Source organism: Pantherophis guttatus, chromosome 7 (genome assembly GCF_059756535.1).
Source record: "Pantherophis guttatus breed Tessera chromosome 7, ASM5975653v1, whole genome shotgun sequence".
Lineage (NCBI taxonomy): Eukaryota > Metazoa > Chordata > Lepidosauria > Squamata > Colubridae > Pantherophis > Pantherophis guttatus.
Window position 1 is genome coordinate 38,353,065 of NC_142069.1, and position 17,493 is coordinate 38,370,557.

Genomic DNA, 17,493 nt, shown 5'->3' on the forward strand with positions numbered 1-17,493 from the left:
ATTTGACTCTGAAATTCTCTAGTTTATTGCTCTAACTATTATACTATGCTCTTTATGTTCCCTAGAAACCACTCTCTAACCTTTTAGAATGAATGAAACTTTTAAAAAAAGAATCTTCAGGGTTGCACCCAACAAATGAATTAAATAGAGTTGAATGGTATGGATTGTACTATTAAATATGAAAAACCATTTAGAAATGCTATTGTTCTGGCAAAATTGAACAGCATTTTGTTTTGCAGAACTGCCAAAATTAAAAGAAAAAAACCTCAGTCAAATATTATATGGCTTTGGTAGTAAAAACAGATGCTTCATGATTCACAAACAAAATGAGTCAAGCAGGAGGTCATATTTACAGTAACTTTTTAAAAAAAATTAATGGTTTCATCTGAACTGTACTACTCCAATTGAGAATAGATTAGGAATAACAAGACCAGACACTTGCTGTTGAGTTATCAGAGTTCACCCATTTATTTAATTTTATTATAACATATTTGTATTGATTGGTGTCTGAGATATTATGGGCAGAGGTCAATTTAAAGTCAGTGAATTAGCCTTGATTCTTTTTATTTCCAGTGGTGCTGTAACTGGATTATTTGTGGAAACACAAGTGGTGGTTTTATGTTAGGATGTGCTGAAAAATCTATAAAATTATTAGCAATAGCAATAAGACATATACCACTTCATAGTGCTTTTACAGCCCTATCTAAGCGGTTTACAGAGTCAACATATTGCCCCCAACAATCTGGGTCCTCATTTTACCCACCTCGGAAGGATGGAAGGCTGAGTCAACCTTGAGCCGGTGAGATTCGATCTACTGAACTGCAGCTAGCAGTCAGCTGAAGTAGCCTACAGTACTGCACTCTAACCACAGTGCCACCTCAGCTCTATTAGACTCCTGGTTGGAGGGTTTGGAGTATTTGAAAAAGTGAACTCTGCCCACTTCCCAGTTAAGAGTGGACAATGTTGGAACCTTAAGTGAGGAGCTTACCATTGATAGTTTAGGCTGGTTGATGGTGTTTTTTCCCCTATTGCAGGGGATTTGGAGCAGCCTGGAGTTTAGCCTTGACTATAGTCTTGACCCAATTAATTGAGGGCCCAAAGCAGATGACATGGTGATTTGGTTCTTGGCTTGAGGGCAGATTAATGTTAATCTGATGGAGATTCTAGTCACCACTGGAACAATGAGGTTGCCAGGGCACTTGACCAGACTGCATTGGAACATGCTATATCTTCTTATAGATCTGGTGCAGCCACTTGATTTACTGAGAAGTTCAAGGAGACATAGTAGTCAAGGTGTGTCATGGAAGAAGACTTAAATCTCACAGGGCGAGAGCTCACGTTCAAGCCTATTCAGTGGTAATTCAAGTGACAAAAAGGATGCAATTTGCTACTCTGATTGCATTCTCTGGGTGCTGCTCTGGGACTCTTTAAGGCAAGTGGATGTTTTTAGGAAAAGATGAATGCTAAGAACTTCTGAAGGGCAGCTGTGAAGAATTCTCTCAGCATTTGGCAATATATTTGCTCAGATTTGAACTCCAGCTGATCAGTGCCAATAAAGACGAGTGTGCCTTGCAAAGTGATCTGTGAGTCCTGTGGAAGTAGACAGGGGTCTTTGTAGTATAACCTCTGCCACTTCCTGCTTGGATCTCTGCCACAAATGCCTGAGTAAAGCCTCCTGTGTGGTAGTAGGAAGCTGGATTTGAGCAGTAGTCAATGCTTCTTTGTAAAAAGGATGTTTATGGAGATTCTCAATCATTCAAGTCATGGTTGTCCCAACGGTGCTTTTTCCAAAAGGCAACTGAACTTTTCTTGGTTTTTTTCTTTGAAAACATTTCACTTCTCATTCAAGAAACTTCATGGGTAAGAAGTAAAATGTTTACAAAGAAAAAAACAAGATAGTCCAGTTGCCTTTTGGAAAAAGCATCTTTGGGATTATAAAATGATATTTGTTTTCTCAGAAAGTGTTTCTGATGCATCCATGGCTCAAGAAGCCCTGGCTTAGTCTGGTTTGAATAATTTTAGGCCTAACCGTAAGTAAGAAAATATTGTAGAGGGAATGGTTCTGCAACTCCAGAAGCCCCAGAGGAATTGAATTATTTGGCCCTTTGGCAGTCAGATTTCAGGCCTTGGTATTGCACTTAAATTGTATTTATGGATAACCTTTGGAAAGGACATTCTTGGTCCTATTTGATCTCTGTGTCTTTTGATCACATATCCTTCTGGACCATCTCCAAAAGATGGTGGGGAAAGGGAAACTGTTCTGCAGTAGTTCTTCCTAAAGAGTGGTTCAAGTCAGAGCAGTGGAAGAAATTTGCCAAGCGATATCTATGCTGGGGAGATCAGGGTTAATCATTAATATACTGATAAGTTATAAATCTTAGCCCTGAAACAAATAGGCAATGTACTAGAAGTGTCTGGAGGCTGTTAACTGGATGGGAAGGCACATATTCAGCAAAATCCCCCCTAGATGAAGTGGCTCTGAGTTGGTGGATTTATAATTCCAGAGAATCTTTGACCCTGAATGGAATTGTGTTCCTGTTTTCATAAGTGATTGCACTCTAGGCATGCCTGTAGACTCATAGCTTCTTAATGAGTAGGAGGCAGCTGTGACTAGGACAACTTGTGCATCAATTACATCTTGCACACCAATGCTGGACATTTTTAGATCAGGAAGTCCTGCTCACAGTCAATCATTCTTAATTACCTTCTGTTTTGATTATTGACATGAACCTTTTGTTGGGCTATCCTTGAAGAACATTCATTCAGAAGCTATACTGTAGCTAATTCAGACTATAGAGGCCTGAATAATGATGGATATATCTCAATATACATAGGTTGTTCTGATGCTTCAGGATCTGTGCTTGTTGCCTATGGATGTGAATCAAGGTCCTGATGGTCATAGTCATTGGAACTCATGCAGCATATAAATTTAAATAATAATAATAATAATAAGACAAAAATGTCAAATCCAGTCTGGACATCTGACTGAATGTGCAATAAAAGATAACAATAAGGCTGCCCTACATAGTTTTGGACATGCTCATCCAAGTGATTACTTTCTCCTCTATTCATCTGTTTGTCTGACCAGATTGAATTGGACCAGCTCCCTCCTTATGAAGCTGCCTCCTAGAATTTTTGATTGCTTCCTCCACAATGCTTCTTTCCTGTGGACATTCAGTCATCTCCATTCCTTCTACTTCTTATGAAAGCTATTGAAACTTATCTGTTCTGTCTAGCACAGGACTGAAGGTGGAGTTTGTGAGTGCATTTTCTGGTTTTTCATTTTACGTTTGATATTTTAATATATATTTGGAGTTATTTTTTCCTCTTTCTTTTAGAATATAATTTTATTTTATAATGAAATTGATAGCCACCTAGAGCCTTTGGAATTGGCCAGCATACAAATGAAGCAAATAAAATAAAATAAAGAAATACTTTCTTAATGGAAATAATGAGAAAATTCTTTCATCTCCCCACAGGTCTTGTAATTTTCAGTCTGTATGTCAGATTGACTTCAAAATAGTTTCATACTTCAGCTCATTGAGATCCCAAAGGCCCTGAGGAACACATTGTAGAATTTCCTAACACCTTAAAGGTACCCCAGAGAGTTCATGGATGTTCTCAACAGAATTATTTTCCTTCACACAGAGCCATTGTGATTGCAAAGCCTGCCTAACAGATTTAAACATCTTCTCAATACCAATTTTCATATAGCCATCATAATTGGGGGAAAAAACCTTGATGTGACAATCTGAAAATTAAGCAAAAGCAAGAAAAGGAGCCAGTTAAACCTACATTGTAAGCTTTTGATAGAAGAGTGATATTCTGTTAAAAAAAAGGAAAACATTGTTTTGAATAGATTAAAATAGATTCTTTCAGCTCTGTCTTTCTGATATCCTAAAAAAGTCAGAAGTATCGTGCCCCTATTTTAGGTTGCCTGTAAATTCTTTCCTAATCAGAACCTACTGAAGAAGGATAGAAAGGATATTATCTTGAAAGACAAGGCAGTTATTTTTGTTTCTCCCTTTAAGAAAAAAATACTTACACTTTGCATGTGAACTGCACTTCACATTATTATTATTTTTTTGCTCTGATCCACTCTACAGATACCATTGCCATTATGATGTCCAAATAATTACTGTCTCATCTCCAGTGATACATAATATGATTTTTTATAGTGCTGAACATCTATTAACAATCAGCCCAAATAAAGACAACGTGTAACTCTTCAGCTTTTTCAGAGTGCAGTTCTCACTGTCTGTCACTACTAACCATATTGATTGAACTAGAGAGAGAAATTATAGAAATTAGAATCAGAAGTTAGGAATAATAGGAAGCTCCCCCCCCCACAACTTGTATACCTGTTCTATAAAGCCTCTTTATAGATTTATACTCAGTGAGATACTGTTATTGACTCCTGGCAGAAAGGTTTATATTCTAGTTATTCCCCAGACCCAGTGGTGGAATTCAAATTTTTTTACTACCGGTTCTGTGGGCATGGCTTGGTGAGCGTGGCTTGGTGAGCATGGCAGGGGAAGGATACTACAAAATCCCTATTCCCTCCCCACTCCAGGGGAAGGATACTGCAAAATCTCCATTCCCACCCCACTCTGGAGCCAGCCGGTTCTCTGAACTACTCAAAATTTCCCCTACCAGTTCTCCAGAACCTGTCAGAACCTGCTGAATAGCACCCTTGCCCAGGCCTATTTAAAAATTTAAAATATTTTTCATTGGATGGAAGTTTGGATGCAGACTTTATCAGGCTGAACATAATTCCAGTATCAATCTATGGCACAAATTTATTTTGACTAACAAATTAGCTTTGAAAGTGAATTAACTCTAAATTCAATCATTTATTTTTAATGATTTCAGTAAGACAGAATCGTTTTAGACAAAAAAAAAATGATCACCATCACTTGTTTTAAAATAAAAGCAACTTGTTTAATTATGTTTTCTCTTAATCCACATACAAAAGAAAGTTCTGCTTTGAGCATTTTTCTGCATGTATGAAGAGACATGATATTGTATTTCAAATAGCATTGGTTAGATTGTGGAAATGGCTCAGACAACTTTTTCCTTTCCCCATAATAACTTTCCAAGAAGACTGTCTGAACACGTTAGACATTCAGATGAAGTAAAATGAACATATTTCTGCTACTTTAATTTTTACTTGTGCATGTTTTCCCTGGCTCAGAATCAGTGATCCAGTTCTTGTCATTGCTTAGATTTTGTATTCCTTCCAAAGTATTTTGTTGGTTTTTGTGTGTTTGAGTCTGTGTGCACACATATTTTCCCACTCCCCCTTTACCTCTTGCATTATATCTTTGAGAGTAGCAAGTCTTAGCTGATGTTATTTATTAACAAAGTACTGAACTGTTGGAAAGGACAATGAATTTATGGGTCTTGGAAACAAGTCTGATCTTATCATTGCTCAATGACCATTTTTAATTTTGTGCCTTCATTTGGTCATTCAGTTGTCTGAGGCAAGATGTAGAAAGCAATTTCCTATATATTTTTATAGCTGTCAGAAATGAACTGAATTTAATTCAGAAACATGTAATGTATGGCAAATGTTTTGTTTCAGGCAGATAGCTCAAAAGAATATAGGGGAAAAAATCCATAATCATACAGTCAGGATGTTTTTCAGAATGTTTACTTAATAGTCAATAGGTTAAAAACAGGCTAAAGATGCAGCATGGCCTTCTCCAACTCGAAGAGACACTTGTTCGGCAGGCTGAGGCAAAGAGGCAGTCCTGGAACCAGCAAAATCTGGGGGCTGGGCAGGGGACAGAATGTATCTGCCCTCAGTGTGGAAGGGATTGCCACTCTCGAATTGGCCTTTTTAGTCACACTAGATGCTGTTTTAGGACCTCTTTCCAGAGCACAATATCATAGTCTCTTGAGACTGAAGGATGCCAATGAAAAACAGGGTAGTTAAGCTATTCAGTAGTCGATTAGAATAAAATGTTTGCAAATCACACAGAAAAATAAATGGCAGCCCAGGAAGATACAGACTCATAAATTGATCAAGGTGTTATCCTGAACAGGGATAAAATAGATAAAATAGATTTTGAAATTAACTCAAAGTCTAGGAAATCAGTCAGAGGGTATCTATAAAAAAAAGATACAAAAGATTATATCATTTTCACCACAGGTAGTCCTTGATTTATAACAGCAATTGATCCTGAAATTTTGATCAGTAGTTGCGATTATGATTGTAAGTTGAGTCACCGTGTGAATGAATTCAATTTTACGGCCATTGTTACAAGGGTCATTAAATGATATGCCATGCTCATTAAATTAATCATGTAGTTATTAAGTGAACCATATGGCCTTATTTCTGAATTCAGCTTATTCAATAGGCATTTTTTTAAACCACAAAATGGTAAAAAAATATAAAACATGATCACATGACAGCAGGACACTGCAACCCCCTTTAAATGTGAGTCAGTTGTCACATGCTCAAATGTGATCATATGACTGTGGGACTGGTATGGCACTCGTGGCGTTGTAGAAAGGTTGTAAGTAACTTTTTTTGAGTCAATTGTAACTCTGAACAGTTGTTAAGCAACCAGTTACAAGTTGGGTTGTTTTTAAGTGAAAAGCTTTTTACCGAAAAGTCTCAATATTCCAGTTCAATTTTGGAGTAATTGTGGACCATTATTTCCACAAAATTTTTCCTTTTAAATTTACAACCTTTTAATGTTTTAATATTCATCCTGAAACTACTACCTACCTCTATGAACTTATGAATTGTCCTAAGAATCTGGAATTTGAGGACATGGAATTTGGGATGTTGGTTTTTCTCTAATCCATGCATTGGGGCTTGATTTACTTGTTTTGTAGCTTCCAGTACCACCCTGGTTCATCTTCCTGTTCCTGAAGAGACATTATTAAGAGAACTTAGGCTTTTCTGTGCTTCTTCCAAAATATTTTTTTAGAGAGGACTATGAGGAAAATATCAGCAAACTGATCTATGGTTACTTCCAACTTTGGTAGTGCAGTATCTTCATTTTCACAAGTCATTTCATAGATCATTATAAAGAGAACCATTAAAAACCAATGGACTATTACACTCTTTCTGTGTAATCTCTATGCATAGCCTGTCTTGAACATCTTCTGCATAGAGATTAATACAAGAAATGACATATCTACTCTAGAACCAGATATATAATCTCTTATTGAAATATAATCATTATATTGAGATCTTTTCCACAGGTCTGCGACTGTATGATTCCCAGCAATAATGTATGAAATATACTGCAAGTTTCCCTGAGCAAAAGTATAATATACAGTATGTACTTCCTTTAATTGTAGAAAAGCAATTGTTGGTTAAAAAATAACTAAGAAAATATGGTGGTATCTGATTAATAGTATCTCAACAGCAAAAACATTTCATACAGTCTCATTGTATAAATGTGCAGCATGCCACAAAGAAATTCTGGCAGCCTTGAGTTAAATAATTTTAGTTAGATATGAACTAGTTAAAGACAGGCAAACTTCCTCTTTCCTAGAATGAAGGAATACAAAAACTTGCTGCAGTTTCTCACAGTAAATATAAATTTTAAGTGTGTTTATAGTTCTCCTATAGTGTGATGATAAGAGGGATATGCTGACAATTAACATGAAGATCAGAAAGTTAAAGTTCCTTGTTTTTCAGAAGCAAAGCATTCCAAGACTAGTAGGTACATGTTATCCACTCAGCAGTGGAACATGCTTGGACCAATCACAGATAAAGAATAATCTGGGTGAGGAAATACCCTCATCTGTCTTTCATATTTTTCAATTATTCTGTTCAAGTACATGCATGAACTTTTGAAAGGAACCTATAAAAAGAGTTTATGAATGGTTATGATTATACATCAGTGTCAGGTTCCAGCTCAAATCACTGCATGATGGGCAGCAAATTCTGTCATTCTTTTACAATTAATTGACAGTAATGAAGATTATATGGTTTAATACACTCTACTGTCTGGGTGGTCTAGCTAAAAGCATGGCCACACACTGCAAGCTGTACCATCCAAACCATAATATGCCAAAAACCGAAGGAAGATCATGACAGTAAAAAATAAGCAAGTCAAAGTAGCTTCAGGTGGGTCAAGAGAAATTACACAACCTCAGCTCTGGAACTTGTTTTGGCGATCAACCTGCTATCTTGCTTGATTGCTCATGAGAGTATTATTAAAGTTTCAATAGTAGGTAACATCCAGGTTTAGACTTATTTATGTATAAATAATAATTGAGAAGAAATTAATTCAGAGACATGCTTGAGAACAAATAGGCAGACTTGTTTATAGATAACCAGCAATACATTTTAATATTCTCTATATCAATGTTTCTCAACCTTGGTAGCTTGAAGATGGGTGGTCTTCAACTCCCAGAACTCCCAGATTCTGGGAGTTGAAGTCCACCCATCTTCAAGCTACCAAGGTTGAGAAACACTGCTCTATGTGATATATTTTTAAATTTTTGATACTTCTATGCTTATTCTTCCTCAGTACTGGAAAACAAATTTATCCTGTATGGGAAAATCAACAATTATAACCGTATGCTTCATTTTTACTGTACCACTAGTGCCCCATGCAGACAGAGAGGAAAAGAAATATTAAGTGCATTTTAGGCATAAACCTTTAAGGACTTGTATAGCTTCATTTCCTTCGCCTAGTGCTGATGGGGGGGGGGTGATCGTTATTCCTCTTGAACAAAAACATACTATTCTGAGAATTCTATTCTATTCATAGTCTGTTTAAGTCTCGAAACAGAATTGCTCTGGAATAAAATTTAATCATTATATGTTGCCATTCCGAAGCATAACCTTGGGAAAATTATAGAGTTGTCATGAGAAAGATAAAAAATGATTGAATCTAAGAAAATGTTGGAAGGGGCTGCCGAACAGTCTCTCTCTCTCTCTCTCTCTCTCTCTCTCTCTCTCTCTCTCTCTCTCTCTCTCTCTCTCTCTCTCTCTCTCCCTCCCTCCCTCCCTCCCTCCCTCCCTCCCTCCCTCCCTCCCTCTCCTTTTTCCTCTCCCTCTCCCCCCTCTCTGTGTATGTATGCATGCCTTTGAGTCAGTTTTTTAAATCCTAGGGACTGCCTGGACTTGTGCCTGCAGTTTCTTGGCAAGATTTTTTTAAAGAAGTGATTTGCCATTGCCTGCTTCCCAGGGCTGAGGACGAATTATTGGGCCAAGGTCATCAAACTAACTTTGTGTGGAAGGTGGCTCTAGACCTCATAGTCTTCCAGTTTCTAGCCTGGTGCCTTAACCACTCCACCAAATTGGTGTATCATCAAACAGTTTATTTGAGAAGAAGTGATTCCTGATTTACTTTTCTTAAGAAAAATAAGTTCTTTAGATAGAAACAGAAAAGGGATGGGCAGCACAAGCAAACAATACAAACAACTTTAAAGCCAGCCATCAACACACTCTATCCCAATCAATATCTAAAAAGCCACATACAACAGGCAATATAAATAGCACACACAGAACAGCTCACACCCTGCTACAGAGAGAGGTTCCCTGAAAATGGGCTCCAGCACGAGTCCAAAAGCTCAGAATACAAAACCTCTGGTCCTGGTGACCAACCCAGATTGGATCCAGAAACAGAAAAGATTTGCAGAACCCATGAATAGATAGAAACTGATATCATTGACTGGTTGTATTGATATCTTTGTGACCACATAAGAAAGAAGGATTTAACACTCCACCCATTTTTCTAGCAGCCTTACTTCTAAAATACTGATCTGAACAGCATTATTTATTTATATAATATTATAAGTAATGTTATTTGGTATAAATATATACCAAATTTATATTTCGCTGATAAAGAAATAAAGGGAGACTAGTATAGATCTATTTCAAGATACTTTGCTCTCATTAGCTAGCCATACCTTTACTTGGATTTGAACTTGGGCTGCTTGCATGTTAGGCAGTTGTATTAACATCTGAGCCACAAGTTCTCCCTTTATCAGCTTGAGCCAGGGGAGAGATTAAGTGTTTTTCTGTCAAGACACCTGGTCTACCCTGTGGGAGGGACCACATCACATGCTGGGGTAGACCAGGTGTCTCATAGAACTACATAGAAATACAACTGCCTAACATGCAGGCAGCCCAAGTTCGAATCCAAGTAAGGGTATGGCTAGCTGATGAGAGCTAAATAGCTTGAAATAGATCTATACTAGTCTCCCTTTATTTCTTTATCAGTGAAATATAAATTTGGTATAAAATGGTTTGTCGTGAATGCGACTGCTTGAGGGCTCCTGGATTGGAGCTGAAAGGTGAAAGGGATGCAGTATGCTCCCTCTCACATCACATGCTAGGGTAGACCAGGTGTCTTGATAGAAACACACACACACACACACACAAGTTTATATACAAACTTTTTCATGCATTGTATACTCACTAAATGATAAATTAATTGCATATATCACTTCCCTCTTCATGGCTTTTCTTATGAAAACATATGCTTCCTTCTCAGTTCTTTGGAATAGAATGTGTCAGGCAGCTTTAATAATCATCATTGCTCTGGGAAGGCAGCTTTCCTTTGGTGGTTTTAGCATTTGTTTCATCTAGTCTCTTTTATACTGAACAATTTCATCCCCAGAACACTTCAGAGAATGCGATGCAATAAGAACCTTTGGTTCCTATTTTCCCACCAAATACCAGATGACCTTTTAGCACATTCTCTCTGCTCTGGAAAGGTATGTGCGTTGTTTATAAAGCTCTGGATCTGTTCTACACTCAGTGGAAACCATAGCGACAGTATTGCTATAAAATGGCAAATAATTATCTGGGTCACAGTAGTACATTAAAAAAAAGAGCAGATGTTAGCTGTAGGTTTATTAAAGGTCATTGATCTATTGTATCGATAGTAGAGCCACAGAGAGGGGAAAGAGGACAGAACCAGTTCTTTTTAAAAGCATTCCCTAATAACTTTCTATCAGTGGAAATGCGTCTTTGAGATATAGATAGTGGACAAGAATAGGAATGCTTTTAATCCCCCAGTTTTCAGGAGACCACAACAACATCCCAGTGGACTTTGAAGTGGATTTAAGTACTTGCACTATTGCCGTGGTCTTATGCTTTCCCAGCATGCCTTTATCTAGCACAAGAGACAAAACATGAACAGACCTGGGTGTTTGGGGCAGGAGAAGAAATTAATGAACAGACTAATAGCTATTTAGTGTGGACCAGGATTGGAGATTCTAAGCAGTGGATGAAGCCCTTTGGAAATTGTGCTGCCCCATGATATTACATTGTAACATATAATTTGATTGATCAGTGGGACTCTAATATGCAGCAAGAGTGAAATGGATGAACCAATTAGAGAAAGAGAGAATGTGGAAAAGGTCAGAAGTGGTGGAGCCCTTCACTTTCTCCCTGAAAGATATCGGGTATTAAACGTCAACTGCAATCTTTGTCATGAAAATAAGGTAACAAAGCCTGGTGCAATCTTACTCTTTAAATAATAGCCGCGTCATTCATTCTTGTCAAAGCTCAAATAGAAAAGAGGATGGGGGAGAAATGTCTCATACTTCATTCAGTTATTTAAATGAACACATTAATTTAGCGAGGAGGGCTAGAATGAAATTACTCTGCCTTGTATTCTGGTTATTGCAGTGTGCAAAAGAAATAAAAAGGTAGGAATACAATACAGGGAGATTACTTTAAGATATTGCCTTATTCATTCTGGTACTCCAACCGTAGTAATTTTTGCTCCTATATATAGGAGTTGATTGGGCTGAGTCCCAAAACCATAAGGAGGGACATGGGACCAGAGTCATCTTCTTTATATACCTACCATCTATCTTAAATCTGCTTTAGGTTGTTGTTATAGATCAGGGCTGTCAAACTCCCAGCCTGCAGGCTGGATGTGTCATGCGCTGGCCACTCCCATGCCTGGTTTAGTGAAGGGGAAAGTCCCAATACGTCACGTGATGCTGCCATGACGACATGAGTTTAACACCCGTGTTCTAGATCTAGAAATAAGAAAAATGATTTCTCTACCTTAGAAAATGTAGTGATGTTTCTATCCCAATGTTTATCTGCAACAAATTAGTGTCAGTACAGCACAGAGAGCAACAGGGGAACAGTCCAGTTACCTAAGCCAGAAGCAGCAATTATGCCTGTAGCACAATCAGGCCCTTAAGTCCAACACCACTGGTCTATGTGACCTGACAGTGAGCATCTGTCCCCCACTCTTTCTACTGTTGTTTGTTACAACCGAGTTCATCTGCTTCATCCTTACTGAAGTAAGGGGTGTCAAACTCAAAGCCTGCAGGCCAGATCTGGCCTGCGGGGTATTTAAATCTGGCCTGTGGGGCTGGCCTGGAAATAGCAAAAGACCCTCTGGCAGCCAAAATGGGGCATGGGGGGGGCTGTGTGTGGCCACTCCGTGTCCCATTTTGGCTGGCAAAGTGCTGCAGGAGGCCATCCAGGCCATCTTTGGCACCTGGAGGAGAACTACAATGCTGATCTGGCCCTCGAAGAAATCCAGTTTGACACCCCTGAATTAAGGTATTCCATGATGTTATATTTTTTTCATCATTTCATTCATAAGTCTTTTTCTGCCTGTTCCTACATCTTTTTGGAATCAGATCCAAACAAAACAAAATATCACTTTTATTTTTATAAGGAACTTTTTAAAATATTTTATGAATTTGTGCGTGGGCTTTTTTCCCAGCCAAGAACTGCATTAATATAATCAAAGAATACATGATTCCAGACATGATTTTATAATCTGTGTATTTGTTCAGAAAATATAAATCTGTATATTGGAAGTGGAAGACCAGACAAAGTTCTTCACCCAAAAACTCATCTTTAATTTATGATTATGAAGCCATATAAGGCATACAGCTGTTGTCTGACTAAATCTTTACCTATACTTATTGACTTCTGTTAAAACAAAACATGTTTTTCAAAAATTGATTAAGTAAAGTAAAAAAGCTTTGAATATTGTAGATCACGAATTAATCTATTAAATTTGAAAGAACCTAGTATCAACTTTTCTAACTTACATATTTTATTAAAAGGCACAAAAAGTGCTATTTGAATCCTATTAGATTTCTCTTCCCATAGACTGTTTTTCAGCAAGTTCGTTATACTGATTAAGATAATACTTTTAATTGACTAGAGCTTTCTCCAACCTGTTGCCTTCTAAATATTTTGAAAATTTTAAAACATGAGTCCTAACATACCTGGGACCAGGATTGGAGATGGCTGGTCTGATAGGTAAGAGAAAATAAGCTGGCATCTGGAATCCACTGAAAAGAGTTTTGCTAACCTTTACTAAAGAAATGTCTGGCTCTCACAGTAATTGACACCTAGAAAGGCTTTATCTCTCCCAGGACTACCAGAAGTTTTTCTCAATTTGTCATCCGTTAATTGTCCATCTCCTTGTCAATTCCTCAGGAGAAAAAGTACCAAATCCTCCTTTATATTTCTCATCATTCTGACTGAAAAGCACTTCACAGTTACATCAGATAGATGTAAATAACAGCTCAAGGAACACTTCAGCTCAGGAGCAACAATACTTTAAAAATAACTCTACTAGTAGACCAGCAAGTAGTTAAATCTAAGTATTAAGATAAAATGGGGTCACAGCAACTCCAATTTTTTTTTAAAAAAATCCATCTCACATTCAAGCCAATGTTGATGGGGTTTTTTTTACTCTAAAATTTTCAAAAAACATTATTCTACTGACGAATCAAAGATGCTAGATTCAAAAGCAGCTTTAATTCATCCACCTAGACTTAATTGAGGGACACGGTGGCTCAGTGGCTAAGACACTGAGCTTGTTGATTGAAAGGTCGGCAATTCAGCGGTTCGAATCCCTAGTGCCGCATAATGGGGTGAACTCCTGTTACTTGTCCCAGCTTCTGCCAACCTAACAGTTCGAAAGCATGTAAAGAATTCAAGTAGAAAAATAGGGACCACCTTTGGTGGGAAGGTAACAGCATTCCGTGTGCCTTTGCCTTTTAGTCATGCTGGTCACATGACCATGGAGACATCTTCGGACAGCGCTGGCTCTTCGGCTTTGAAACAGAGATGAACACCGCCTCCTAGAGTCGGGAACAACTAGCATATATGTGCGAGGGGAACTTAATTAATTTGCAATATTGAAGTTAGAACAGATTTTGGAGTGGCTTACAGCATTAAAAGCATTCAAACCATATGATAAAATGATAAAAATGATAAAAGTACAAAGATAAAAATTATGGTTAAAAGATGGGGAGGGAGGAAGCAGGTTGCCTCTTAAGTCATCAACCACCATCAGTGTAATGCTCCCCCATTGGGGCTCCAAGAACCAGGTCTTCAGGCCCTTATGGGAGCTGATCTCAACTCAGGGAGGTACGATGTTCCAAAGGGCAGGAGTCATGACAGAGAAGACCCTTCTCCTGGACTCCGACAGTCAACATTCCTTGATTGTCAGGGCCTGCAGCATGCAACCTCTGCTGGTGTGGGTAGGATGGCCAGTCCCATTGGATGAGATATAATAAACCAGAATCTGTGAAATGTTCATTTTGGAAGTCAGTGTCATACTTCTTAGCAAAGCCAATATTCCCCAATCTGCCGGATGTATTGGATTATAACTGTTGTTCTTCTGTCTTTGAATGATAGGAGTTTTAATATGTCTGGAGAATGTCAAAATTAATGCAGCCTTCCTCACGTAGTTCAAAGTCATTTATTTAGCATTATTTTTTTGTGGAAGATGGAAAGCAATTTATCCTTAATATTACAGAGGTGCTAGCCATGATTCTGGTGTAGTCGCCTGCTAATCATTCAAATGACTTTATTTACATTTATTATTATTTTTTTCATAGAATTAAAGACAATTTGAAAGAAAAAAAGAAAAGAAAAAAAAATAAGAAAATGCAAGAAGCAAAAAAGAGAAAGGTAAAAACCTAAAGTTAAGAAATATGAATGACTTCTGATTTTCTTTTTAACACATAATTATAATCTTACTCTCCCTCCTGCCTCTTAGAGGCTAGACAAGTCTCTTCAGTCCTTCGTTTAATCCAAGTCCATCTTAATCTTCAAAGCAATAAATCATTGTTAAAATTCTTTCTTCTTGTCTTATTCCTTTATTATTTTTATTGTCCAAATAAGTTTCTAGTCTTTCAGCAAAAATTTTGTTGTTTTTGCTCTGCCCCAACAGAACAATTTCATTTTTTCTGCAACTTCTCACATTTTCATAATCCATTGCTCCACTGTGGGAATTTCATTATTCTTTTGTTCTACATACAATAATCTTGCCACAGTTACCATATAAAAGTCAATCTACCAGGAGTGATAATTGTACAATGGAATGAAGTGGATCTATTGTCTTGCTTCATAAAAAATAGTTACCACAAAGAAAAGTCTTGTTTTTTTCTTTAAAAACATAGCATTTTCCTTTGGCAAAGAGCGTAGCATTGTATAGCATTTGTATGTTCAATTCTGGCAATTCTGCTAAGAGAAGATTAGTTGCTTGTAGTATGGAAAGGAAATGTATATTTGATATTACCCTTCTCCTCTTCAGAAAGTCCCCAAACAAGAGAGAGAGAGAGAGAGAGGGAGGGAGGGAGAGAGAGAGATTTTAGTAAAAATGAATCCAATAGATATTTCTCTCCAGGCATTTGATGTAGGTAACAGCTGTTTTGCTTGCCTCTATCTCTGTTCTTTTTGTATGAGTGCCAAATTCCAGATATGACAAAATCTCCATTACCTCATCTCCAAAAGTCTGGTATTACTGACTCAATGCAAACCATCAGAATTATTTTGAAAAGAGGTATGAATATTTTTAGCTTTCTAAGGAAATTGTGATAAGTAATTGCTTTGAAATGCTGGTACCTCTTGTTTAGCAACAAACAAACAAAAAATTGGCTTCAGGTTGGTTACAATACCCAGTTGGATTCAAATCAGAATTACCGTATTTTTCGGAGTATAAGATGCACAGGAGTATAAGACACAGCTTAGTTTTTGGGGAGGAAAATAGGAAAAAAAAAATCTGCCTACCAGGTATTCATCTGGCTAGCGTCCTTAGTCTGGTCAGTTTCAGCACATTATTTTGCTGGTTTTTTATCCCCTGCTTGGGGATAAAAAACAGCTTCTAAGGCACAGCTGAGAGGAAGCAGCAATAAGAAAAGCAAGCAAAGCACGGGTGGGTGGGTGGGGGAGGCTAGTGCCTAGTTAGGGCTGAAAAAAGCTTCTAAAAAACAGCTGAGAGTCGGAGCAAAGCATGGAGATTGCATCACTCGCTAACGCCTCATTGAAGAACAGCGGAGAGTCAAGGGAGCAGGCAAAGCTGGGAAGATCGCTTCACTCACTAGTGCCTCGTTAGTGCCTCATTAGGGCTGAACAAAACTTCGGAAAAAGCTACATTTGGAGTATAAGACGTAGCCAAATTTTCAGCCTCTTTTAGGAGAGAAAAGATGCATCTTATACTTCAAGAAATACGGTAGATTTGGGGGAAATTTATTTATTTATTTATTTATTTATTTATTTATTTATTTATTTATTTATTTATTTATTTATTTATTATACTTATATGCCGCCCTTCTCCCTAAGGACCTGGGGCAGCTCACAGAATTAAACGATAAGAACAATAAAAATAAACTACTAAAAACAGTCAATTTAAAATCTCCCAATTAAAATCACCCATCAGATCAGCAAATTTGTTGGAAAAGCCATGTCTTCAGGTCACGGTGGAGATCGGGGGCCGTCTGGAGCCCCATGGATAATCCATTCCAGAGGGTCGGTGCGCCCACAGAGAATGCCCTCATCCTGGGCGCCACCAGCCAACATTGTCTGGCCGATAGCACCCGAGGAGGGCTGTCCTATGTGGAGTGCACAGAGTGGTGGGAGGCCGGCAGAAGGTAGTCCTGCAAATACCTCGGGCATTTGTCTTTAGCAAGACAAGATTTTACATTTAATAGTTGGACAGTTAGGAATATATGAGAAATACATATTACTTCCAAATCATCTCAGTTTCTTACACAAGAGAGTGAGTTTGCATAATAGAGACCCATTAAACATCATTAGAAAACATGGAAAAGCTCTCTGTTACCGTCAGTTTGGCCTGTTTCTCCCACAAGGGCTCCCCCCCTTCAACACATATGTCAGTAATGACATGCAACAAGAAAACTGGTGGATTTGTGTAACTTGTGAGTCAGCTACCTCACTCATTGAACACACAATAGATGTTACAATTTGAACTTTTGATTGCAAATTTCCTCAAAACTCTGGTTTTCGCTTTAGCTTTATGGTTGTTCTTTCAAGGTCATGTACGGGGAATAACAGGCAGCTTTCTTTCTTTCTTTCTTTCTTTCTTTCTTTCTTTCTTTCTTTCTTTCTTTCTTTCACTTAATAACTTTTTTTAACTTAATAAAAACATTAACATTTGTTAACATTAATAGCAAATGTATTTTTATTTATTTTTATTTTTTAAAAAATAATTTTTATTAAACAGTTTAAAAAAAAACCAGAAAAGAAATTTTTACATTTTTCTTCTTTTCAAC

The 17,493-nt window shown here is 37.5% G+C and overlaps 2 long non-coding RNA genes across 2 annotated transcripts; both read right to left on the bottom strand.

Annotated features, from left to right (window-relative positions):
* Positions 1–5,560: 5,560 nt before the first annotated feature.
* On the bottom strand, positions 5,561–10,478 carry LOC148112811 (uncharacterized). Its single transcript, XR_015728798.1, has 2 exons — positions 10,398–10,478; positions 5,561–6,879 (listed from the first exon to the last, which is right to left on the bottom strand). It is a non-coding gene; the product is annotated as an uncharacterized LOC148112811 (long non-coding RNA).
* A 4,181-nt stretch (positions 10,479–14,659) lies between these two features.
* Positions 14,660–16,115, bottom strand: LOC148112812 (uncharacterized). Its single transcript, XR_015728799.1, has 2 exons — positions 15,992–16,115; positions 14,660–15,509 (listed from the first exon to the last, which is right to left on the bottom strand). It is a non-coding gene; the product is annotated as an uncharacterized LOC148112812 (long non-coding RNA).
* Between the last annotated feature and the right edge of the window lie 1,378 nt (positions 16,116–17,493).